The sequence below is a fragment of the Pyxicephalus adspersus genome, chromosome 1 (genome assembly GCF_032062135.1).
Source record: "Pyxicephalus adspersus chromosome 1, UCB_Pads_2.0, whole genome shotgun sequence".
Classification (NCBI taxonomy): domain Eukaryota; kingdom Metazoa; phylum Chordata; class Amphibia; order Anura; family Pyxicephalidae; genus Pyxicephalus; species Pyxicephalus adspersus.
The window spans coordinates 169,419,551-169,447,203 of NC_092858.1; the positions used below are offsets into that span (position 1 = coordinate 169,419,551).

Here is a 27,653-nt window from a genome sequence, read left to right on the forward strand (position 1 = left end):
TGTTGGAGTTTTTTAGTTGGCATTTGGAAGAAAGAGAAGGTGGAGGAGAAGGAGGAGGAGGAGGAGGAGGAAGGAGGGGGGTGGAAGGAGGAAGGAGAAGGAAAAAAAAAAACTAGAGGGGGAGGGAGAAAATGTCTTGTTTGTGGCTTGTCAGCAATTGCTTGAGACAAGCTTCTATGTGTGAAAGCTACTTGGCATGAATGCCTGGGCTGTACCAAGTCTCCCAGCGGCCAGAGGGGGAGTCACAAGAAGCGCAGATCACAACACAGGCAGACAATAGGCCCCTGAAGGGTCCCCCCCCTAAAGTTGCTTTGATGTTGTCCTAGTGTCTGTACACCAGAGGCCAAGGCACTGCCAAGCCAACCGGTGCCCATATTGCTCTGCCCACTTCTAGCAATGCAGCTGCCCTTGTGCTGAGCAGGCCAGGTAAGAACAGAGCCATTGTTGGGGGTTTTGCTGTGGGAGGGTGAGGAGCTGAATTCCTGAGCTTACACACAGCAGTCATTGGGTGACACTGAGCCCACTCCAAGCACCCTGGCTGCCTCTTGTTTATCAACATTCCAAAAAAATATCATTCTTATCATATGGAGGTTACAATGTATCCATTCCTTTTATTTCACATCTGCAAAAAAAAAAAAAAAGCCCTGATACCCTCACCCCCTGGTGCCTGCTGGCTTGGGGCAAAGCTTACTGAACTTTTACTTGGGGGGTTGGAAAAAGAAAAAAAGGGGTGTTAGGAGACAGATTTTTATTTTTTTGTAATGGTTTTGGTGGGAATTTTTTTTTTAAGGACTTGTCTTTGCATGGATGGGAATTTTGGGGAGATTGTTTAATAGTGATGGATGGATTATAATGGGAATGCTGGAGGGAGACCGGCGGAGGATGATGATGATGATGATGTGATCTACTTAGAGGTGCAGGGTGCTGCTTGCTGATGGGAGTAATAAGAATATTATATAAGAGGCAATCATAAAATTATATAACATGTTCTACAGTATGATACATTGTAATAAATTCTATAAATATATGTGAGATACATGTGTGTACAAATATATATATAAATTTATTTTTTTACAGTAATATACTAATTAGTATTAGTATTACCGTGTGTCATTTATTATTATTATTATTATTTATGTTTTTGTTTTAATATTATTTTACTTTTTCAAAATTAAACATATNTTAATATATATATATATATTATTATTATTATTATTATTATTATTAATAATAATAAAAATGTTATTAGTATTATATTATATAGTAATATAATATATAATATAGTATTAATAATAAACAGTATATATATAGTGCCAACATATTCCGCAGCGCTGTACATTAAGTAGGGATATTGAACTGTTTCATGTAGGAGTTTTACATTTTTGTTTCTGTTATCAATAATAACAATAATATTAATTTATATATAATAATAATAATAATAATAAATAATGGCAATAAATGTGTCATACATATATAATTAATTTTTTATTTATATTGCGCTAACATATTCCACACTGCTCTACAAGTCCAGAGTCATGTCACTAACTGACCTGCGGAGCTCACAATCTAATGTCCCTACCATGGTTATTAGTAACACAGTCTAAGGCCAATGTTGGGGGAAGTCAATAAACCTAACTGCATGTTTTTGAGATATATAGGAAAGCCACACAAACACAGGGGGAACATACAAACTCCATGCAGATAGTGTGCTGGTTGAGTGCTAACCACTGAGACCCCGTGCTGATATGTATATACTATATAGCACAAACATATTGTGCAGCGTTGTACAAAGTCCATATATATATGATATATGATCTAATGTCCCTACTATAGTCATATATGTGGGTAGGTAAATTAACCTAACTGCATGTTTTTAGGATGGGGGAGGAAGACCCCCATGCAAACATGTGGAGAATATACAAACTCTTAGATTGTAAGCTCTTCAGGGCAGGGTCCTCCTCTCCTCCTTCTGTGTCAATGTTTGTATCTGTCTGTTATTTGCATCCCCTATTTATTGTACAGTGCTGTGGTATATGTTGGTGCTTAGTACTAGTGTTCTGGCTTAGATTCGAACCTGGGACTTTAAAGGCGAGAGTTCTGGCCTTGGAGCCAGTTATCATTGATGACTTCTCCTGAACATGCTACTTTCCTGGCTTTTAATGTTTTTGCAGACCCACGTGTAAAGAAAGAAGGATTTGTATTTGTGGCCACCGATGGAGATTGACTGGGGCCCAATCACAGCCAGGAAATTAGCATTATCGGGACGCAGGAACCTTTTGCTTTCTTATGTGAGGTCGCAGCTGAATGTTTTTGATTTTCATGGTCAATTTATTTGCATGCAGAGACTACCAATGCATGAGCACAGCCAGGCAGATAGCATTTCCAGGAAGTGGCAATGATCCTTCTCAGCAAGCAGCCATCCTCCTCCCATCCATCCAACTTGGGGTCAATGTTCAATAATAAAATACTAATTTGCATACCATATGTTGTAAGCATGTCAAGCACAGATGCATGTGTGGTCATGTGACCTAAACGCATGCACACATAAGCACACAACATCTGTGATCTGTTAACATGTTTATTACATTAATCAATGTTATTATATTGTTACTTAATCATCAATAAATGTTCAATATGAGTTCCAATGGCAGAGCCGCTCATAGTATGGCGGCACCAGCAGTTGTAGCGATGACTCTTTTTGCATTTTTTGCTGGCTGATGGTTTTATTGTATTCTTTTACCTTGTTTTCAGTTTATTGTTGTTTGCAGTGTTTTGGTTGGGGAACCATTGTAATATTTGCATATTGACGTTTCTCTTTTTTCTATAAAGTGCTGATGTGTCATGCAAAGAATTGTTGGTGTTTTTTTAGCAGCTCAGTGACTGGAAATTGCTGCGTGTAAAATGTATTTATATTAATTTATGGGAGAGAAAAAAAAGATTGTCACTTGCTTCCGTTCTGTAGATTCTTATCCACTTGTTGAGATCTTTGAAATGTGTGAGCGCTCAGTGGGAGGTTTTGATGTTGGCACAATGACATATTGCTCGGTGAATGTTCACACTGAGGTTGCGGTGCGGTTACGGCTTCCTCATGCCAGGGAACAGCTGCCTCAGGGGAGACCCTACAAGTAGCTTCTACCTACACAGCCCCATAGAGAATGAATAGGGGCAGCAGTAAGTGATACCAGTACTGCTGTCACCAGCTGCCAATTGTCTTTAATAACCACAGCTGCGGGTGACCAAGCGGCACGGTGCCAGCTGCCAAGTGCTGCACAGGATTACTTGATCCAGAAGTATTCTTGGTGATTCCATGCAACAGGGCTGCCTGCAATTTAAACACAAGCTCTACGTAAAGTTCTGCATGCAATAATGAGCCTTTTACAGAAGCAGGGGGATAAGGACGGCTGTGTACCAAGCCTTTAAATGGACTATTGCAACAGTTGCAAAAAAACATTTTATTTTTAGGTTTTGTATTTTTGGAAATTTGTGACTTTTTTGTAACATTAAATATCTCTTATTAGAATTAAGGAAGTGACCCAAGTGAGTGGTGGCAAGCTTTCAATATCACAGAGCATGTCCAATGGGATGGGGCCAACTTGTATTAGCTATATGGCCATGGCCTGTTTATTTGGGGGGGAATGGTCAATTGACCAGGGCCCTTGCCTTTACCCAGATTAATGGAATGGCAGGGGGTGCAGGGAGCTCGAATCCTGTGAATTTGGGGCCCCCACTTTGTATTTGCCATTGTCCTTGCATATGACTATTATCAACAATTTAAAGAGCCCCTGTCACCAGGCCATTTATTTTGTCCTATAAGATTATATATGCATCTGATATATTAGCATCTGGAAAAACCTCCCTTCTATAGACATCCAAAACCTCTGGGACTGCCGCCATCTTGGATATGATATCATCAGCCCCTTTAATCCTCTCCAGGCATCTTCCTCACCTTCTTCTCCATTCGCTTTGTATCCCACCCATATGAGCAGACGTTTCCGCTAAACAGATCATTCTGCTTTTTTCTCACATGGATTTGCTAAGAGAGCCAATTGAATGCAGGATGGTTTCTTTATTTGTAAAAGGTGGAGATTTCAGAGACTGCAAGGTTTCTGTCGGGTTGATACTGAAGGTCCAGTTTTGGTCCTCAAGGGTTGGGACTGTCTGGAGTTTTTAAATGTCTTGTCCACCAAGATCCAACCTCTGTGGGGTCCTTTGGCACTGGACCTGGACACACCAAGGAACTAGTTCAATAATGGGGTACATTTCCCATTTACCCAGTATCATATGAAAGGGAAAATCCTATTTTACAATTCACTGGCAGTGGGTGTTCATTAAGAACCTGCCTAAACCTCAATGCAGGTTGAATCTATTTGGATTTTGGATTAGGAGACAAACTAAAAAAGAATTCCTAGGAAAGGGTGGTGTACAAGCTTGCACATTCATGCAAAACCAGGCCAACTTAAGGACATCTTAGGTCTTTCTCGGAGGAGAAACGCATATCTTTGGATGGTGGAGAACATTCTATAATGTCACCAAGTACTAAAACTGAAAACCCATTCATTTAGTTATTGCCATCATTCGGTGGGATTGTTCTTCTTTAGGAACCAAATCCCTTCTTCCTACTCCATTGTCCTTTATTTTGGATTCTGTACTACTTTAAATGGACCTCCTACTGAAATGAAAGGTCCACTTACACTGTCTGAGCCGTCACCTCCTTCATTTTTTGAGAAAGTACTTTACCTTTGGTTTTTACCCATGACACTTGGGTAAGGAAGAGGTCACCATCCTTCCGGGAAGACTCCTGAGGAACCCAGAGCAGCCAAATTCTCATGAGAAGGTTCCAGTCTCACTGGAGTCTTCCTAGAAGGACCTGGATGTCACACTTAGCGGAACAGAAGACAACGGACGGGTGAGGATAATGCTAAGTTTATTCTTTTAGGTATGTTTGTCATCTTTGATGACCAGGTGAAGGGGCCAGAAGGTGCAAGCCAACCTTTCAATTTTGTTACTTTCATTATGCACCAAGACTAGATGATATGTGAAGAAGGGAAGGGGCCAGAAGGTGCAAGCCAACCTTCTAATTTTGTTACTTTCATTATGCAGCAAGACTAGGTGATATAAGAAGAAGGGAAGGGGACCAAGAAGTAAAACCCAACTTTCTTGCAGTTTTTTAAAAAGCCAATATTAGGGGAAAAGGGTGGTGAGAAATGTGGTTTTAACCAGTTACATATTAATTCTTCATAGTCCATATAGTTGGGGACATGACAGGGACTTTGTAGCTACATATTTTGAGCTAGAGATGTCTTCTTCTTCTTCTCTTTCCCATCTGAGAGTTTTGGGAGATACTATTATTTATCGAATGGTCCCACTATGTATGGTTTTTCATCCTGTATGTTGTTCCTGAACAACTGGTACAATATTTTAAAGTTTCTCCTTCTTGTAGATATTTACTTGCAAAATAAGCACCAATGACATCACTATGACCCTTTTTGAAGGTCTGGTTTCCTCGTAAGAATGACTTAGATTATTAGCAGAACATGGGCCCTTTCTTCATCCTGACCCTCTGGCCCACTTTTTCCCCACCCTTCTTCTTAGCTGAAACAGTTACCCACCACAACATGTTCTAGCAGCATTTGTGTGCAGTAGATATGTTTACTGCCTTATCTGGTATTGCATAATATTGGCACGGAATGCAACGTGATATATTTCCACCACATCCACCACCGTGGACATATCTGTTACCTAATTCCTGTAGAAGCATTATTTTTGGAACCTTGGGGAACTCTAGCTCTCCTATGTGCTTCATTGACCGAACCTAAAGGTGTCCAATGAAGTTGTGTCAGAACAAATTGCCCCCAATCTGGAGCACATGAAGGAAATGCAAGAGGTCTATTTTGATCAATGATGTTCTGATAAAGTGAACCTGGCTCTATAGAGGGTTGACATTATGTGTACATAGGAAAGTCTGGAGGTTACTGCCTGGAAATAAAGAGATGAATTAATGACCTCTTGATAACTTTATAGCCCTCACTCGACCTTCATGTTTCTATCTGCTCTTTACTATGGGGATCAATCAAGCGCCGTACATAGCCTTCACACATCATGCAGGACATTTTCCTCCTTGGTGAAACTGGTCAGGGCGGTGAATTGTTTTTCACATGCATTCATGGGCCTGCATATTGGAGCTCCTGGAATATGGAGCAGACTGGGATTTGGGGGAACACAGTACAGTATAGGAAAATATAGAACAAATAAATGGGCTGGGGACAAATACGTTTTTAGAATGATGGCCAAGGACCCTGCATCCTACAACTGGGAATTAAGAATATTATGCAAGGTCGAATGTTAAGTCAACATAACTATCTGATTCTGACTTTGTTAACCTCTTTGCACACCCGGACTGGAGACGGCAGTGGAGCTTATTGTGTATGACAAGAAGAGAATTGCAGCCCTTTAGCATGTAGAACAGTTCCCATATATGTATTGGTTTAGATGGGTATATGTATATGTATCATATAGGTAGATGGTTTTAACTAATCAGTACAATTCACTTCCTGTCCTGGAGCTACAACAGGAAATGAGAAGTAATCTCTTCGAAGTGAGGGAAATCCCATTTTAGAGAATTGTCACCAGAACAAGTGCTTTCCTTATCAGCTTTCCTGTTCTATGAAAACTGCAAAACTTTGGATCTCACTATTTATACCAAAGACAATGGTCAACGTGACAGATAGTGTGGGTGAATATTCCCAGTGGAGACCCAGACAGCAATAGAAACCTATTGCAGCTATTCTATTTCCAATCCATTAAAAAAGTTTTGAAGAATGGTGCTGTGTGGTTGTGAAGTTTAATTTGCTGATATTTTGCTTTGCCTGATTTCATGTAACGCTGAAGCTTCCGTGATCCAGTAATAATTTTAGAATTGGTTGGGCAGCACGATGGCTCAGTGGGTAGCACTCTGCCCTTTGCAGCACTAGTTCCCAGGTTCAATTTTCGGCCAGGACACTATCTGCATGGAGCTTGCAGGTTCTTCCTGTGTTATGCGTGGTGTGAGTTTCCTCCAGTTTTCTCCCATATTCCAAAAACGTGCAGTAAGGTAAATGGCTTCCCCCTAAAATTAACTTTGGACTTTATTAATGACACATTACTATGGTAGGGATGTTAGATTGTGACTCCTTTGAGGGACAGATAGTGACATGTCTATGGACTTTGTACAGCGCTACATAATATGTTGGTGCTCTATAAATACTGGATGATAATAATAATAGAATGTTATACCCGTGACAGGTACTCTTTGCTACATGAACACAAACCTCTGTAACTTTCTGCATGCTTCCCGCCAACAGTCTGAGCTCAATTCTTGCAGAACAAAATACCATCATTCAGGATATCAGGTTTCCTTTTTTTCTCATCTTAAGAAAGCTGCAGGAGATTCTTTACACCTGTTCAGTGCCTTCCAACGCCTCCTTCCCTTCCCGGAGTCCCCTGGTAATTGTGAGAAGATCTGAACTATTTATACATTTTCATACACTAGGAAGTTTTTTAAAGTAGGTTCACCCAAAAGTCAAACCAATCACCTGATTTATAGCATATATTCATAATAATGGCGTTACCGGTATTGAAGGATTCACCAGGATACGGATTAGTTTATGTTTTGTAAAAGATTGTACATTCACCCTAATGTCACTGCTTATAGAGGACAATAGATATTCTGTGGTTGTGACTTTTTGGGAAAATTCTTTCATTTTTGTGCAATGCTTTGGGGCCAATAGTTGGAGTTTTTTAAGGGTGCGATTGGTTTTACTGGTAAAAAAAAGCTCCATTCAGCTTTCCTGGATTTCTTTGTGCAGTAAAAATGCTCTTCATTACCCAGGAACATGACAAAAGTTAGTAAAGCGGGACTAAACCCTGCGTATTCTCACCTGTCCCCTTTTCATCATGCCTGCCGCCATCTTTTTCCTTCTTCCTTTCGTTGTTCTGATTTTTGGCCACCTTGATTGGCCGGACTAACTGCCGGAGTTCATTTAGTTCCAGCAATAGCAGGGGAAGTTGGGTTTATTATTACTATTATTATTACACAGTATTTATATAGCACCGACATATCAGGCAGAGCTGTACAAAGCCCACTATCATGTCAATGGGATGTGCCAAGCATCTCAGCAACTAATCCTGCAACTTTGATAGCTGAGTGATCAGGCAGGTAAGAATGCTAATTGCAGAAGAGACATCGGCAATTGTTTTCAGCAAGAAAGCACGGACTGGTTGCAAATGTTTAAAGAACTTTGCATTAAATAACAAAGGCCTCCTAATATTAAATCCGACACTACACCTATAGCTAACACTTAACCTAAATCTCGAATGCTAACCTATGCCTCACTTGAATACTAATTTCTAATGTTATTTTTAGACAATATTCATATAGCACCAACAATTATGTAGCACTGTACAATAAATAGGGGCTGCAAATGACAGACAGATGCAAACAATGACATGGGATGGGGAGAGGACCCTGCCCCGAAAAGCTTACAATCTCAGAGATGAAGGAAGTAGCATAAAGTGGTAACAATATCTTTTATTTTATTGTGTGAGTGAATAATTTACAGCTAATGTTAAAATAAATTAGGACCAGCGTGCACTTTCTGTATAAGGATATATTACCGGGTAATTGATAATAAAATGGCCCCAAAAGTAGAATTTACATAGGTGTAATGCTAAGCCAAGGGTCACTTTAGTTCACACAACTAGAATTGTCATCATTAAGAAGAACAAGAAGATGCATGAATAGTGAAGGTGTTTGTTAAGGACAAATCTATTCTCTGTGACCCCCAACAACATCAGAATAAATCCCTGGATATCTTCCTGCCATTATTCTATTAGTGGTAACTGTGGAAACTGCTAGATAAAAGAAAATCTATTATAGAATATAGATATGTGTTACTCGCTTATGGAGATGTTTAACTCGGTTTACCTGGGCAGTCATTGACCATAAACCTTCGTTCTGATTGGTCCTCTTCTCCTCCTGTGTCACTGTCTGTCATTTGCAACCCCTATTTAATGTACAGCGCTGCGTAATATGTTGGCGCTATATAAATACTGTACTATAATAATAATAGTTATGCAATGTTACCAACAACTTGTGGTGTGATTGGCTTCCGGGTTGGATAGAAAAATTAATAAAATGCAGAATAAAATTTCAATGTTTATTGATTCTGTATGCCAACAGTTGCAGATAGGTGTCTGGGAGGGTTAAAGAGAGGTAACCAGGTGTGTGCTTGCAGTTGGAAGCAGTGTTTTTTCAAAAAAACTTTTTTATTACTTTTTTTGTGGTCATTTGGAACTATAGCTAAAATTTAAATAATTGCAACTAGGCAGGTCCTTTATTGCAGAAGGGGCAGGTGATGACCCAGGATACCCAGCACATCATTACACAGTATTTATATAGCGCCAACATATTACACAGCGCTGTACAAAGTCCATGTCGTGTCACTAGCTGTCCTTCAAAGGGGCTCACAATCTAATGACCCTACTATAGCCATATGTCTTTATTACAGTCTAAGAACAATTTTGTGGGGAAGCCACTTAACCTAACTGCATGTTTTTGGAATGTGAGAGGAAATGAGGATACCCAAAGGAAACCTGCAAATTCCATGCAGATAGTGTCCTGGCCCATTTGAACCTGGGACCCAGTGCTTCAAAAGCCAGAGAGCTAACTACTGAGCCACCATGCTGCTTCATACATATGTTAGTTTTTAACCTATTTAATGTACAGTGCTGCGTAATATGTTGGCACTATATAAATACTGTTTATTAATAATAATAATGATAACCATACATTGATATCAGACAGATTTCTTTTTCTTTGCAAAGTCCATACAGGAAACCTGTCCTGAGCAAAATAGAGGGGGGCAGCCATTGTTCACTCCTCCCATACCAATGGCTTGGCCACTTTTTGCTTTTATAGTTGCTGACATGAAACAAGCGTTCAGATAAAAAAGTCAACTCAGAACTTCTGCATACTGGTTCAGAATACATTGAAGCCACCGGATCAGCATGGCGGCTGGGTAACTTCAAGAGGAGAGGTCAGCAATGGCGGCCTTTGTATTCACTCAGTACAGGTTTCCTTTATTCTGTCCGCACACCTTTGACCCCTCTCGGACTTCATATAAAAGGTTAGCAGGTCAGTGGTCACTGGGGTAAAAGTGACCTATGGCGGGGGTTTTTACATAATTGCAATCATTAACGCTGTAGAAGCCTGGTGCTGCTGCAGCTTCGGCCTCCTGCATTGATATTTTTAGCTCAGAGGAAGATAAGGAATGCGTTCTTGTGTTACCCCAGCTCATCTTCCTCTGAGCCATCATTCATGGGAATCTCAGCATTCTCAGCGCCTGCCAACGGCCTGCTAATACTTCACCCTGTCCTCCGGAGATGTACCGCCGCCGCCATTGCCGCGCGTTGTGCAGATTTGCAGTTTTTGCTGCTGTCAGTCTTCCGGGTTGTCGTAAATCCATTCACTGCCTTATTTTTTATCAAAAAAATGGAAATAAAGGTTGAAAAAAAAGAGCTTCATATGTTTGCAGAATTTGATCCATTTACAGCCTGACGTGCGCAGACAGGTGCATTTTGACGTGAGGGCTTTGATACATGCAGAGTGACCTCTGTTGACCTCGGCGGCGAAAGGCATTTGGATGGCGGTTGTATCAATGTTTTCCCTCAGCCGGGCACACCACCTGGCCCTTTTCAGTAACCACCCGGCTGTTTTTGGGTGCTTACTGATAAGTTGGGTCACAATACATGGTGTTGCCATCCACCCACAATGTCTTCTCACCCTGCTTAAGAAAAATTCTGGGTTAAACACTGGTTGTATGATCGGAAGTTGCATGATGGCTTTGGAGACTGATTGAGGTATAAATGCACATAGACGCCGGTGAACATCGGTGAACGCGCCTATCAGTCTAAAAGAGGTCATTACCTGTGTTTGCGGTAGTTTTGCCTGTCTAGCTTTGGCCCCTCCATCACAAGTGTCATAGACGTTATGGGGTGAAAATATGGCTGCCCAAACCTTATTATTCATTGGATGTTTAATATTAGGTGTAGCGCCCCCTCTTGTTTCTAAACACTTGGTGGCACGTATGACTGGCAGGTATCACAGTAGTCATGGTCATTTGCCAATCAGAAGCTGGCATTGCACAGCACGTTTGACATCCGGCCAACACGCCATCCTGCTGGCCTCCAGCAGAGGAACTGTGCAGCTTCCATGTCTTGTTAGGACTTTATTCTCTAAGCTTGTGCAGCAGCTGCTATTAGAAAGCAAAGAGGATGAAGAAAAGGAGAACCGCATCAACCCTGGCAGCAGTGTGCCCTGGGCACCAAATGCCTCATTAACTATGTACTGTGTGACTTCTTGGTGGTCCAGTTTTATCGGCATAAAAAGTTGGCTTCACTGTGTTATGGTCTGAGGTTGCCCCATTTGCATCTTCTCTGGATGGTTGGAGCAAGACTTGACAGGCCAGGATTTGGGTTAAGGTTGGTACATGGCAGGGTTAGTGGTAAAGGATGAGTTTAGTACATGGCAGGCGTAGGGTTAAGAGTAATATCTGATAGAGTTAGGGTTGAGAGTCAGGGTTGCTTGAGGTTTTAAGGCTAGAGCATGGCACAATTATGGTTGAGGGTTAAGGGTAATACATGGAAGGGTTGGGGTTTCAAGCTAGGGTTAAAAATTAAGGCCAGTACATGGTAGGGTTAGGCTTGAGGACTAAGATTAGTACATGCCAGGGTTAGGGTTAATGTCTAGTACAGGTAGTCCCCGGGTTACATACGAGATAGGGACTGTAGGTTTGTTCTTACGTTGAATTTGTAAGTAAATCGGAACAGGTACTTTATTATAATAAATGCAATTAGGACAGATGTTTGTCTCAACATATTATTAGGCAAAGTGGTGTCAGTTACTGTATAAAATCCTCACTGTGAGTTAATCACAAACAAAGTAAAAAAAAATAAAAAAGAAAACTTTATGGAGCCTAAACATTCCTTAACTTCTGGAGCAAGCTGTGCTTTGATGTGCAAAAAGAAACAACTGCAGAGTTTGCGTTGGTCAGTAAAGAGTTAAATTTAAACAGCTCAGCTCTTAGGATCACCCACAACACCAGCTGTGTTTAGCAATAGATTTATTCTGCAAGTCATGCAACCCCCCTTTAATACCCCCCTGCAAGTCATGCAACCCCCCCCCCCTCAAGCCTCTGTCCTGCACACCAGAGAGCAGGGAAGCCTTGTTTGTACCTAGGAGTCATCTGTATGTCGGATGTCCTTAACTCGGGGACTGCCTGTAGAGTTTTGAAGGTTAAGACTAGTAAAGGGTGAGGTTAGAGTTGGGGGCTAGGGTTCATGCACATCAGGCTAAAGGTTAAGGTTAGTACATGTCAGGGTTAGAGCTAGCAACTAGTGGGATTAAGAATAAGGGCCAGATATAGTACATAGTAGGGTTGGGGGTAAAGGTAAGTGCATGGTAGGGTTGCAGACTAGGGTTGGGACATGTTAGGGTTTATAGCGTAGAACATTTCAGGGGTAGGGTTGAGGGTTAAGGCTAATATCTACTAAGGGTTAAAGTTGATGGCCAGAGCTGCTGCATGCTAGGTTTGGGGTTGAGGGCTAAGGGTTGTAGGCTAGGGTGGGTACATGTCATAGTTAGGGTTATAGGTTATAGCTAGTCTATGTTAGGGTTAGGGTTTAGGATTGCTACATGTTGGGAATAGGGTTTGGGGTTAAGGCTCGGTAGTACATGGCAGGGTTGTGGGTGAGGATGAAGACTAGTAAGTGGTAGGGTTAGGGTTATGGGCTAAGGTTGGTACTTGTCAGGGTTAGGGTTGAGGATTAGGAATAGCATAGGTTGGGTTCAGGGATGAACAGACAGCATATGTTGGGGTCTGGGTAAAGGTGTATAGATAGTATTAGGGACAAGAATTAGGGCTGTATTAAAGCATTGGGGCTACATTGACTCATGGCTGAGATTTAGGGTTAGCAAGGTTTAGGGCCCCGAAATATGCCATCAATGATCCCCATCCCTTTACCCCAGCACAAAGGCACTGGTTAGGAGGTAATCTCTGCCCATACATTCCTAGAGGACGTTAAGTGCCTGAAAACTATATTGTGCCCCCTTAAAATTAGTGGACCATCCATAGGAATCCTTAAAAGTCACTTGGCTTTTAGAGTGCAGCTGTACACGGCATTACAATACCTGACACCAGACCATTTCAGTATTGTTTAATGAATACATAGCTGCATTCATTTTTATTTTCCTGGAGTTATCCTTTAAGAACCCCCCCTCCCAATATGATGTGTGTAATTGAATGAATGCCCCTTGCTATGAGCATTTCTCAGTGGAGACGGTAGCAGATGTACTCCCAGCGTGCTGTGTCCCCCCTGTGTATTATACCATGAATGTGCGGAGAGGGCTGTATGGTCGGCTGTTCCCCGGGGGCTCCCTGCAGCATGCTGAGTGTAAAATGCTGCTGCTGATGGAGGCTCCTGGGACCCTGGCGTGTCCAGATCGATAACAAATGTGACTGGGAGCGGAGGGTCTCTGCGAGGTGTAACGTGTGACTACATTACTGCAATCACTTACTGCGCCATATAAACAAGGGGGGATTATTTTTAAAGCATTTTTTTCTAAGTGGTCCCATTGTGGCCTTGATTTAATATAAAGGGGCCTGCCAGGGCACCCCGACGCATTGCAAATGGGCAGAAGGCAGAAATGTTGGGAGATGGAGGCCAAGGTGTTTTTGTTTTTTTCAGGCCATTTGTGTTGGGGAAGGGGGGGGGGGGGCACAGCAGAAAAAACAGACTTTTTATTTAACTTGCAATAATATTACCGAAGCCATGTTAAAATAACATAAAGCAATATTGTTTAGGAGGCCACTTCTTCATGCTCTAAAGTGAATCTAATCTAAGTAAACCAAATTCTTAACAAGCAAATAATTAATTTTTCGAAAACTGCACTCACTGACCTATGTAGTTCGTAGCATCGTGGAGTAATTCATGCTCAAAATTCACAACAGAAGCACGGATATCATTAAAGTTATTTTCTTATAGGACTGATATCGAGCATTAAAGTGGACCTTCTATTAAACTGGGAGGCTCACTTTTGGTGGTCGGGGCCCCCTCCATAATTCTATATGTATGTGAATAATATACTTCTAGAGGATAAGGTTACAGTTATACTTACTTCACCCTCGTTATCGGCACAGAATGCCTACCGTGTTTCCCCCATGATAAGCCACGATTTTTGCTCAAACAATTAAAATAAAGCACCCCCGCAAATAAGACATCCTCCGATACCTGATACTGTGTGCCTCTGTGTGACTCCTCTATGCTGGCTGCAGTGCAGAGGGAAACTGAAAGTAACTTCAAAGGACAAGCAAGCTGCTGATCCCTGCCCTAACGGAGTCTGTTACCAGGCGAGTCAGTGATCAGAAGGGGACAATCAATGGCACATGAGTGATCAGAAGGGGACAATCAATGGACATGAGTGATCAGAAGGGGACAATCAATGGCACATGAGTGATCAGAAGGGGACAATCAATGGCACATAAGTGATTTTCAACAATAAATGTGTACTGTAGTCTTCTTCATGGAAAAATAAGACATCCCCCTGAAAAAAAGGCCTAGGGCATATTTTGGCATTTCAAAAAATATAAGACAGTGCCTTATTATAGGGGAAACAGGGTAGGTGAGGATGACAAGGTCGCCCTTTCATGGAGAGACCTATGGAATGTAAAGCAGATGAAGATGTTCTTGAATTGGACTGGAGTCTCTTCTTGCAGGATGTTTCCAAAGACTCAGAAAGATGCTGACATCAAACCTAGGAAGACGAGCGGAAGATAAGTGTGAACCTTTTCCCTTTCCATATCAATATATGTTTTATTTGCATATATTAAGGGGTCCTGGCAAGCGAAGCTTTAAGTGCATCTATTGTGACTTTAAGGATGAATTGCTCCACAGTACATACAGCTACAGAGGTCAGTGATCGCTTCTTCTAAAGCCTGTTAACAATATGTAAGTATTAAAATGTAATAAGTTACACTTTAGTAAGTTACACTTTAAGGCAGCCTTTCTCAACCATTTAAACATGGGGGAACCCTTGAAATAACGCTCAGGTTTTTAGGGAACCCCGGCTATGATTTCTATATCCACAGCTCAAAGTGAATTAGTGTGGTTGTCAGTGGGAAGAATGTCATCCTTACAGATCATTGGTGTCAGTTATACTGACCTGAGAGACACAAAATGCTCATTTCTCAGTCCTCCCCGCCCTGCCCGGCTCCTGCACACAACTGATGTCTAGTGATGTCTTCTGTCTTTGTTCATACTTGTCCTAAAGAAAAAAAAGTATACAAAGTTTTCCAGCTGACAAACTTTTATCCCCCCACTCCCTTTCAAGTGTCATTGGCTGGGGGGTGGGGAGCTGGGATGTCTGGATTACAATGAATACAAAGTAAATAATTCTTGATCCATTGTGTGAAAAAAAAACAGCAAGATAAAACACAACACCCACTGGAGTGTCGCAGAGTCATGCTTTGCATCCCAAAAATTACAAAACGAACAGTTGAATAAATATACCAAATCTAATCATTATAAATAGCAAAACCAGCTTTTGCTGCAAAATCACCTTCAATCCAGAGATGTCTCTGCAGTCTTTTTTTCCTGGGGGTAGGTCCTCAGTCTTAATGGTCAGCATTTTACAAACATCTTCTGAGCTTAGGTCATCCTATGGCTAGGAAAGGAGAAGTAGCCAGGGAAGTCATATCTCAGTCACTCTGATCTCTCCACAAATCAGCACATGTGCAAATGGTTGCTTTTTTTTCTCTCACTGTTGCAAGGACTGCAAGAGACAGATGCCAGGTCTTATTTAGGTACTTACACTGCTTGCATATACAAATTTTGATGTTTAGATGGATACAGAACTGAATAAATTTAGGTAACCCCAAGGGGCAGCCACCTGCTCCCAGCAGAGACAAAAACAGAACAGTCAGTTTGCACATAAAGTACGCAGGAGGGCCCAGTAAGCTTTGCTAGGTGAATGTAATGAGAGGTCAAATAGATCAAATGGAGATTGGCTAGTAGGTTTGATTTTGAAGGATTGATTTGTACAACCAGAACCAATGAGAAGGAAGACGGCCACATAAGGGCGTGGGGGATTTTTAATATTTGTCCTGTTGCCCAATTGAGGTTTAAAGATTATATGCAAATAGTTTTTTTTTAAATAATTACCAAAATCCAATAAAGTTTTCCGTTTTTGTTGATGAGCTACACACCAGCTGAATGCGATTGGCTGCTTAGGAGTGTCTGTTTGTTCTGCAGGGGCGGAGCCAATGTAGAAGGAGGAGGGATCCGTGTGGGATCACATGGCTGAATTTGTGTTATTATCTGCAGCATAGGAACCATCATAGGCTATAGCAGCCCAGCAGCCTGTGATGATTACTTAATAAAGTTATGAATGCAGGGGCGGGGCCTATGTAGATGAGCTTTCACAAGGAGGAGGGATCACATGGCTGAATTTGTGTTATCTGCAGCATAGGAATCATCATAGGCTATAGCAGCCTAGCAGCCTGTGATGATTATTTAATAAAGTTATAAATGCAGGGGCGGGGCATATGTAGATGAGCTTTCACAAGGAGGAGGGATCACATGGCTGAATTTGTGTTATCTGCAGCATAGGAATCATCATAGGCTATAGCAGCCCAACAGACTGTGATGAATATTTAATAAAGGTATAAAATGCCTCCTGTTAGATTTGTCATCTATGGTGTCCCCTGTAACAACAACCAGAAATTTTTGGAATGGCTGTTTTCTGTTGTTGATGCAATGGGGTCACAAGAGTCTAGGCCATTCTCTGCTTGCAGACATAAGACCAAATCACAGACAGTAGACTGTGGGGGGGCAGCTGGAGAATAGCCAGAGCAATGCCATGGGGGCCCTATAGTGCACATTGGTGGCTGAGGGCCCCTGGATAGCGTTTTCTGCCACACACACATTAACACCTGAACACAGAAGACGCACAATAGCTGCAGCAGGAATTTGGATCTTGAGCTGCATAGGATATGCGAGTCATTTGCATATAGATGCGCTGTCATTTCTATAATCGAGTCGGTGACTGATGCAAAGTGCAGCCGGCTGAGAAATAAAACTACATTCAAGGGAGCTCTGCAGACAAATCCAAAAAGGTTTCAGACCCTTCTGTTCCCAAATGTCTACTTAAAGCCTAATTCCATTTATTTAAAAAAAAGTCCCTTGCAGTGGGGTTACTCCTGCACTTTAAGGATTACCCCCCACCTTATTATCCTGTGACCCAGCATTAAATCAATATTTAATATTATGTCCATGCTCAGTAATATGTAACTGCAAAACATTTACCCTGAAAAAGATTAGAGCATCGTTTATGAAAATGCCTTTCATCAGAAGGGCGGCGCCATCCTTGTACAGGAATCAATCAGGGTAACCATCTATTTCCTGGATACCAGATCAGAGATGGCACGTTGTAAATCCTGGTCTCTGGGCATTTATTGGATCTACCCTTATAACTTAACACTAAGTTACAATGTTGCAGTCTGGCAGAGAGACTGAGGAAATGCCTGCCTGCAGATAGCTAATGACATCATCTCAGTTTAGGCAAAATGACACAAGGTTGGCGATTTAATGTCAGCACTGCCTAATGCAGTGGGGCTCTTCCTGCACTGTAAGGGTTAATGTTATTTTGTCTAGAGGTGCGTTATCCCTGGCTTCTCCAGCAGATGGGGCTCTTTTCTTCCCTCCAAAAGGCCAGATTGTGGGCGGGGTCTTCCATGTTTTCACTTACAGTGCAGGAGCAGCAGTCCTGCACTGTAAGGACATCTAAGTTCCGCCCACAATGTCATCCAACCAACAGAACAAATTCCTTACTATAGAAAATAAAAATTTTTTTGTTTTTTGTTTTTTTTTATTTCTGATTGCAAAATTAAATAATAAACCAATATAATTTTGTTTTTGTTTCTTTTATCCTTTTGTTTTTTCATTTTTTATTTTGTTACATCCTACCAAAGTTTAGCATTGAAGTAAATCTTAAAAGCTAGGTCACATGACAGTGAGGTTGGGGTGTGGTTCCCGCTTTTCACGGCTGGAAACCAAGCATGTGGTCGAGATGCCACATATTGCTACCCATAGCCACCTCTAGGGAGTGAATGGAAGAGGTAGGGAGCTGCTTAATACCCAATACCCATTTATTTAGAATGTGCCTGGGGATGCCAAGCAATGTGCAGCCACCAGGAGCCATCCAATAACAACTCTTCCCATTGAGGGGTCTATTTATCATGCAATAAATCTGACACCAATCCTTGGTGGAGAATCTTCCAGGTCCATGTGTTTTAAAATCAGCAATTGATTCTCCATCAAGGAATGTTTCAGCCGTAGTTTTCATCATAGGGACAAGGTGACAACACAGAAGCACAATTGATAAACAGGAGCAGAGCGTTGTAACCCTATAACAGGAAGTGTCCTGATGGCAGGATCACTGCAGATTGAAAACGATGCAATATTAAGTTTGGTCATTAAATGGTAACATTTTTGGTGATTTGGCCTTTGCAGGAACTGTAATAAATAGTCCTGGCAGAGGAGCAGTTAATAAGTTAATAAGCTGTAGTGTTGGCATGTACAGAGGAGATGGGGGGCAGCTGTACACACTGCATAACAGAGCACCCCCCTTGTCTGGCATGTTCCAGGTCTGGGATAAAGGGCCCCAGTAACCTGACAGCAGGCGCTGCATCCCCATAGCTGGTGCTCCTGGCACGCTCGCCGACCACAAAGCCCTGTGCTAATCTTGGCCTGAGTGGTTACATCTTGCCCTCCCTTCTCCTCTTTGGCTTTGAGCGGTGCCAGGAGCCCCGGCCTTTGTGCCAGTTCTGGTTCCTAATCGGAGTGCACAATGTGGTCACCGGTCTTTGTCAGCGTCCGGCTGTCTCCACGAATCGATGCCAGGGCTAATTATATTCTTCAGCCTTAATCCGCCGCAATCACATTATGGCCAGATAGGTATGGGGATCGCTAATGAGCTGGGCCGGCATCGAAACCGGCAGCAAGGGCCCGTTCTAGGCCAAAGCAAAATGGGCATTTGCTAAGGCTCGCACCAGTTTACAGAATGGCAGGGGGTGCAGGGTGCACAACTGTGCCAGGGACAGCTTGCTGAGATGATAATATTCTTCAGGGAGATTTCCTCTCATTTCCTGTTGTGTCTTTAGGGCAGGAAATGAAGAGAAATTTACCTAGTGGGGTGCAGACAGCAAAAGAATAACCTAATAGGGGTTTAACAATCCATCCCTATATACAGCCCAATATAATGATAAGGCTGGTCTTTGGGGGATCTATTCATTTTTTTTATTGTTGAGATTTCTCCTTACTTCCTGTTCCTGTGACACATACAGAGAAAGGAACGATAATTGGTTGTCCCTGCTAGAGAAAGGCTCATGCAGCAAAGTTTTAACGCTTCCACAAGCTATTACAATGTGTTTTTGTTCTCATCTGTGTCCCCAAGGGGAAGGATTCCATCACTTCCTGTCCTGACAGTGGGAAGTTATCACTTTATACTAATAAAAATCAGACAGAGGTTCTAACCCTTATATGATCTTATCTGAATGAAATAAAAATGTTGGAGACAAACATACGATTTGTGTTACCATCATAACCAATCAGATTGCAGCTCGTGCTGGCACTTATGCTGTGTGAAAATGACAGCAGGCTTCTGATTGGATGCTACTGTCAACGGTGGCATTTCTCCCTATTAATGGCCCTCAATGGGCATCATTCCATCCAGCACTCCAGTCCACCGGAGGTTTCAATGGAGGTCTGAGAGTGGTGGCATTCATGGCGTGCGCCTGGTGTGACTGGGGGATTGTGTAAGGAAGAGACGACGTCTGGTGCGCCATCTTTATACACAGACGCTTCCTCCCTGGCCAGGAACTTGGCCCCGGTACAAGGAGACCTCACACTCCATCTATGGAGAGCTTTGTGTGCCAATGGAGGGGACACAATCCCTGCCTTTACCAATGGATGGCTGCGGGAGGGATAACCGGGGGAGAACTGGGGGATAGCCAGGGAATAACTGGGGGATAGCCAGGGATTAATCAGTGAATAACTGGGGAAAACTGGGGGATAACCAGGGAATAATTAAGGAATAACCGGGGCAAACCTGAGGGATAACCAGGGGATAATCAGGCAATTGCCAGGGGATAATGAGAAAAACTGCGGGATAACTAAGGAATAATTAGAGGATAAATGGGGGATAAAAAAGGAATAAATGAGAGAAAAACTGGAGGATAACCAGGGGATAATCAGGGAATAACCAGGGGATAAATAGAGGAAAACTGGGGGGTAACTGGAGAATAACTGGGTTAATCAGGAAATATTCGGGATAAATGGAGGATAACCAGGGAAAATATGGGGGGTAAATTGGAGGATAACCAGGGAAAACCAAGGAATAACCAGGGGGTACCCAAATAAATAACCAGAGCATAACAAGGGGGAACAAGGGAAAAAACAGGGGAAAACCATGACCCCACAGTGTACCAGGGATTAATCAATACATAGATAAATTGATTGATCATTCAAGAGATTGATACATGGGCAGAGGAGAGCCATGATTGTGTCACATGTAAAAGAAGAACGTCCGAATACTATTCATCTATTAATTGATATATTGATCAATCTATTGTCTTATATTCTATCGATCCTTCTGCCAATTTATCTATCGATAATTCTTTATATCAATCAATGCATTAAATATTTATCAATCGATTGATCTATCTTTTTATCTATATATAAATCTATTGATTGATCCATCAATCGATCTTCCTATTCATCCATCACATATTCTATCCACTGATTGATTTGTCTAATTTATCTGCTATTGATCTATTAAACAATCTATCATTTATTATTATTATTATTATTATTAATAAGCTGTATTAATATAGCACCAACATATTACGCAGTGCCATACATTGATCAATCTGTCTATTGCTTTATCCAGCGATAAATTGGTCTTTTTATTTATCTATTGATCTACTAAACAATCTATCAGTCATTTTCTATCCTCTGTGCTATCTACCAATCTATCCATTGATTGTCCTATCTATCAATCAAACTATCAATCTATATAATGATATATTAATCGATCATTTTATCTATCAATTTATTATCGATATTCCTATCTATCTTCCTATCTATCTTCCTATCTATCTTTCTATCTATCTATCTATCTATCTATCTATCTATCTATCTATCTACCTATTATCTATCTATCTATCTATCTATCTATCTATCTATCTGTCTGTCTATGAATTGCCCCAATACTGTGAGACCACTGAAGTAACAGTACTTCCCAGATATGTAATTGAGATGAGGGTAGGGGAGGTGTTCTGTAGTCCTAACACTCCTCTTATACAAGGATGACAAGGCTGCTGCTCCAAAAAAACAGTACAGATAGAAAGTGTGTTACTGGCAGGATCACCAGGTTACTATTTATATACTTTAAAGTGTAAATACAATAAAAAATGTTACCCTTACCCTCCTTCCTTCACATTTTCAGAATCCAGATGGATATCTGTTGCCAGATCTTCCAGAGGGGACACCTATCCCAGTGACAACTATCTAGTGGAGAGTTTTCCTTTATTTGGAGAGCTTTGCTCTCACTTCCTGTTGAGTGTCCTGCACAGGAAGTGAGATAAAATCTCCCCATTGGTAATTATATATTACCCAAGCATAATCCCTACACTCCAGAAATCCGGCTACATATGAGCCAACCCTAGAGATGATATCCTAACATATTTCAGGCTCTGGTTTCTGGAAGAGGATTGGACATTGATTGGAGTTGTAGGTTCGGAAGAGCGGAGGGTGTAGCCAATAGTGGGCCCTTGTGCAGAATTTACGGCTCCTGTGGAGGCCCCTGTTGGCTAAGGAGGGTCCGGGGTTCTCATGCAGTGGCACACTTTGCACCTGGTGTGACCGCCTGCCTATATAGTGTGGCAGGTGTGGTGTGTGAAAGCTGAATGCTGAACAGAATTTATTCCAGCTCTTATATATACGGAATCTCTTCCTGTGAGCGCACAATAAGTGATTCCGCCTCTCCCCTCCTAATGGCGCGGTGGAGTTTTCAGTGCACTCTAACGCGTTTCGCCGGCTCGTTAACGGCCTTATTGTCCCCGAGATATCATAATGGTATTTATTATATTGGTGATTTATGTGAGACTTGCAAGCAATCACTTCCTGACCCGGGGGCGAGGTTTAAGCAAGATATACGCTCAGAGCTCGGAGATTGTGCTGGCGCGGCCCTCGTTCCCCCCTGACCTCCTTAGCGTGGCCTGCTCTCTTGCTTTCCCCCAAGGCAAAGCTTTCCAATTCACTTAGAATTACTCCTCCGTATCTGATTTAACGGTGTCGCCTCTGGAACGCCGGAGCCTTATTTACAAACAAGTCAAGGGAAAAGGCTGCCGTGTGTGACACAGGCCCGAGTCCAACGCCCGCAGGAGGAGACGGGCCGACACAGCCAGAATCCCCCCAATGCACACCATTTACATGGAATGTCTGTGTGTGGGGGGCGGGGGGTCAGAGACGTTCTGGTAGACGGGAAATATGGGGGGTTAACTAACAAATACAAATAATTAGAGGAATCAAAAAGAAGCTCTGGGAAAAGACAATTCCATGTCTGTAAATTTTGGTATTTTTGGATAAAAATCCATCTGGGGTCCAGGCCAACTTTGAGTATTTTTAGAGCGCGGGAATTTTACACAGCTGAGGACATGGTCAGTGTCCCTACTATAGATCAATGTCCCTACTATAAATCAATGTCCGCATCATAGACGAATGTCCCTACCATAGTCTAATGTTCGTTACAGTCTAATATCCTTGCTACAGCCTATTGTCCCCATTGTAGTGTCCTTTATAATCTAATCACCCTACTATACCCTAATGTCCTTACCATACTCAAATGTCCCTATTGTAGTCTATCCCTACCATACCCTGCTGTAGTTTAATGTCCCTACTATAACCTGTTTCCTTACAATAGTCTAATATCACTAACAGCCTATCTACTATAGTCATTATGTTCCTACAATAGTCTAATGTCCCTGCTATGGTCTAATGTACTTACTTTAGTCCAAAGTCCCTAACATAGTCTACTCTCCCTATCATAGTCATAATGTACCTACTTTGGTCTAATGTCCCTAACACATTGTAATGTCCCTACTATAATCTGGTGTCCGTATTGTAGGGTCTTCTATAGTCTAATGCCCCAGGCTTATTTCTCCAACACAGTCTATTGTTTCTATTGTAGTTTAATGTCCCTATCATAGCCTATTTCCATACAATAGTCCAATGTCCGTGCTATAGTCCTATGTCCCTACTAAAGCATTATGTACCTACCTTAGTCTAATGGCCCTAACACAGTCCAATGTCCCTACAATAGTCCCCTCTAATGTCTAATACCCGTACCATACCTATATGTCCCTTTTGTTGTTCAATGTTTCTACTATACCTTGTTTCCTTACAATAGTCCAATGTCCCTAACACAGCCTATTGTCCCTACTATTGGTTTAATGTAACTACAATAGTCTAATGCCCCTGATATAGTCCTACTATAGTCTAAAGTACTAACCCTAATCCTAACAGAGTCCAATGTATTGTCCCTACAATAGTCCCTTCTAAAGTCTAATACCCCTACCATAGCTAAATGTCCTTATCATGGTCTCATGGCCCTACTCCAATCCAATGTTCCTTACATCATCCAATGTCCCTACTATTGTCAAATACCACTACTATAGTCAATTATCCCTACAATAATTCATAGTTTAATGCCCCTGGCATAGCCTTATGTCCCTACCATAATCTATTTCCATAGTCTAATTCCATCTATTTACCATAGTCTATTTTTTCTGACATAGTCCCTTACCATGGTCCAATATCCATACTATAACCTTTTTCCTTACAATAGTCCATTGACCCTGTTATAGTTCAATAAACCCACTATAGTCCCTTTCATAGTGTAATGTCCCTACCATGGCTAATGGTTCTACTATTGTCAAATGCTATTACTATATTCCAAAGTCCCTACCATTGTTGCCCCAGTAGAGTGTAATGATTTTACAATAGAACAATGTTCCTATCATTTTCTGATATCCCTACTGCAGTCTAATGTCGCTACTATAGTCTATTGTCCCTATCATAGTCCCTACTATTATCTACTTACTTAGAATAGTTTAATTCTCTTGTTATAGTCCAATGTCCCTACTATCGTCTACTGTCCCTACCATAGTCCTTAAAGGTGCGTACACACTTCCAATTTTTATCGTTCAAAACGAACGACGAACGAATGACGAACGATCGATTGGGCAAAAATCGTTCGTAAAAAAAGTAACCAACGACGCCGACGAACGAGGAAAGTCGTTGGAAACGAACGACCGGACGGGCGGATCGGATTGGACGACGATCGTTTAACATCGTTCGTGTGTACGATCGTTCGTTGATCGTCCATGGTCTGAGCATGCGTAATGAACGAACGTTCGTTCACTTTCCTGTCGTGCACATAGTTCCTCTATCGCTCAAACGATCGTATCTATTGTGTGTACAATATCTACGAACGATCGTGTCGTTATCTCTATGTGCAGGATCGGTGCTATACGATCGTTCGTAGATATCGTGCAGGATCGGTGCTATACGATCGTTCGTAGATATCGTGCAGGATCGGTGCTATACGATCGTTCGTAGATATCGTGCAGGATCGTTCGTCGTTCGTTTTCCAACGATAATAATTGGAAGTGTGTACGTAGCTTTAAATAGTTTCATGCCCCTACCATGGTGTAACGACCCCACCCATACCCAATGTCTCTACTGTTGTCAAATTCCATTAATATTCCAATGTCCCTGCCATTGTTCAAATTTCCATAGTACAGGCTAATGTCCCTACCATGATCCAATGTCCCTACTATTGGTAACTTTCACTCCTATAGCCCATTCCCCCTACCACAGTTCATAAAAAATTGCCCCGAGTATAATTTAATGCCCCTACCATAGTCCAACACCACATACCAAAGCCTAATGCCCCTACTATAGTATCCAATCCCTATAACGAGCTAATGCCCTACTAAATCCTCAATTCCCCAACACAGTCCAAGGTGGAAATATTGGAGGAAAATGCAATTCACCTCCCACTATGTTTTTGGTTTATTTTTGTAGTGTCTGTTCTGTCATTATTCACTGTATGAGCTCCTACTAACATCCTCGCTGCAATCACATAAATGAGGCTCATACATAGACTGGGACCCATTACACGGGGTCATTTCAAGGACAATTCCTAAAAGTCTGTTTATATTAATGACAAATGTGTACATTATGGGAAAACATTGGGTGAATCTTAAGTGAAAACGTTTACAAATAAGTCTGCTTGGGGCTTCTGATATCACATTCAAGAGAGCAGTCTAAGGCCTATTTAATACCATTATCTATAATAAAAGAAAAATTAAATATACAATATAAAGTCATACAAAACAAGGAAGATTGTAGCTGATAATAATAATACATAGACAGGTTCTCTTTATATATAAATGAACTCTTTCACATAGCACATATTGCATAGCATTGCATTATCCCCAGCTATTGCTCGGTGAATCACGGATTGCATTGACCCGTGTTGACGTCCACGCTGCACGTAACCTCAATCTGTGTTATCCTGTTTGGAATAAAATCTCTGATTGGTTGGCAAGTGGGATGGAGATGACATCACAGATATAGGTCAGCTGTCTGTCTTTATAATATATAAATTTTTATTTTATTTTTTTCCTTTTTTTTTTTCGAGAACAGCATAAAAATAAATGACATTTTGCCTTGATGTCTCATGACTCATTCCTGTGCACTAGGTGAATGCCTGAAGGGCTTAATTCAGAGAAGGTGGAATCTTTTCTGAGAATTACATTGTGAGCTGATGAATGCTGAGTGAATTATGTTGGCGGAAGTACACATTTTTTTACTCGTTTAAAGAAATGGAGCTTTGCAGCCTTCTGATTCTTTAACAATTCGAAGGTTCTCAAATGGGGCTTTTTCTATAAAAAAAATCAGAAGGGCCCGGCGGTTATCTTTTTTTTTTGAGTTTCTATTATTTTCATTATAATTATTCTTAGTGCACTGATGAATTCAGCAGGACCAATAGACTGCATGATACAATGATCTCCAAATATAACTATATATACAGTTGACAATCGAAAATCAAGCCATAGATAATCTGGATCCTTCAGTTTTCCAGCATGAATTTCGGATTGCATTTTCAATACAGGGACTGTGGTACACTGTTTGGCCACTTATGTTTTGATGGCGCTGTTCTGCAGAAACAGGTGGTAAACTAAATACACGTTGAGATGTCCCTGCTGCCTGGTTTCTGTAACTGTGCCAGATGTCCGCGGGCGGTATGAAAGGAAGGCTGCCTGTGTGTGGAGGTAAGTATAACCTTCAAAAATCCTGAATTTTCAAAAATCCATCACTCCTCAGTAGGTATGAGCAAGAATGCCTCTGACATTCTCACAAAAATTTCCTCGAACTACGGATGGGTCTGCGAAATTTCAGCGAACCGAAACCAGGAATTCTATTGAAGTCCAGGGTGCAGTTTTCCACGCACCCTGGGATGATAAGTACAGCCCAGGGGGCGTGGGAACCTGCGGTCACAGCTGATTCAGCTGTGAATCCAGATGAACTCTCAATGGAGGTTCTACATTGAGAGTTCATCTGAGTTCAGTTCCCACGGTCAACAGGCTGTACTTATCATTGATAAGTGGGAACTTGCGATCCCAGCTGATTGGAGGCACACGAGTGCTTCCAATCAGCTGTGACTGCAGGCCAACTCTCAATGGGGGTTTCTCCATTGGGAGTTCATCTGAGTTCGGTGAGAACCCGACCTTGTGGCGAAAGAATCACAAGGCCGTTCTTGCTTACATGTTCTGTAATTGAGAAAGGCCCAAATCCCCGTGAGAACGAAATAAAAAATTTTGCTTGCTCATCCCTACTCCTCAGGTCCGGAGGTTGCCGGATTTTTGAATGTCAACCTGTATTTATATATACAGCATATATATATTCAGGGAGCATCTGTGTATATAAATATGTATACAGTGTTCTCCCCGGCCCCTTTTAGCTGGGTGCACCACCCGGCAATTTTCAGTACCACCCGGCTGGTTTTGAGTGGTTACAGAAGAGTTGTGTCACAATATAGGTCCTGCCACCTGCCTACAATTTCCTCCCACCCAGCTAAAAAGTATTTTCTGGATTAAACACTGATATATAAATCCAGATGCTCCCAGAGTTACGATGGTTTGAGTTACAATATTTTGAATTTATGATGATAACACGATATGCGATACAATATGTTGGGAACGATGCGGGGATGTACACATCCCTCGCCAGCAGTCATTAGCATTACAGTTCACAGTGCTACTCCATACTGATCAATATTCTATGAGACTCGTGGGTAGGAAAGGCCAGTTTTTGATTAATAATATTTTCAAGGTATGATTTATATTAATACATTCACCTGGTAAAAGAAATACCCCCCCTGTCCTCTCTCCTCGCTCCAATGACCTACTACTCATTTCCTCACTCATAACTTC

General features: G+C 41.7%; 1 protein-coding gene across 3 annotated transcripts in view; it reads left to right on the plus strand.

The window, feature by feature from the left end:
• The first annotated feature begins 218 nt into the window (after window positions 1-218).
• BCL9 (BCL9 transcription coactivator) overlaps window positions 219-27,653 on the plus strand; it is a 143,486-nt gene continuing 116,051 nt past the window's right edge. For 2 of the 3 annotated variants that reach the window (XM_072398332.1, XM_072398335.1), the window contains exon 1: window positions 220-426. The gene's annotated coding sequence lies outside the window, so the exon portion shown is untranslated. Of the gene's footprint in view, window positions 427-27,653 lie in introns of all 3 variants that reach the window. The other variant, XM_072398337.1, reaches the window with a different exon arrangement.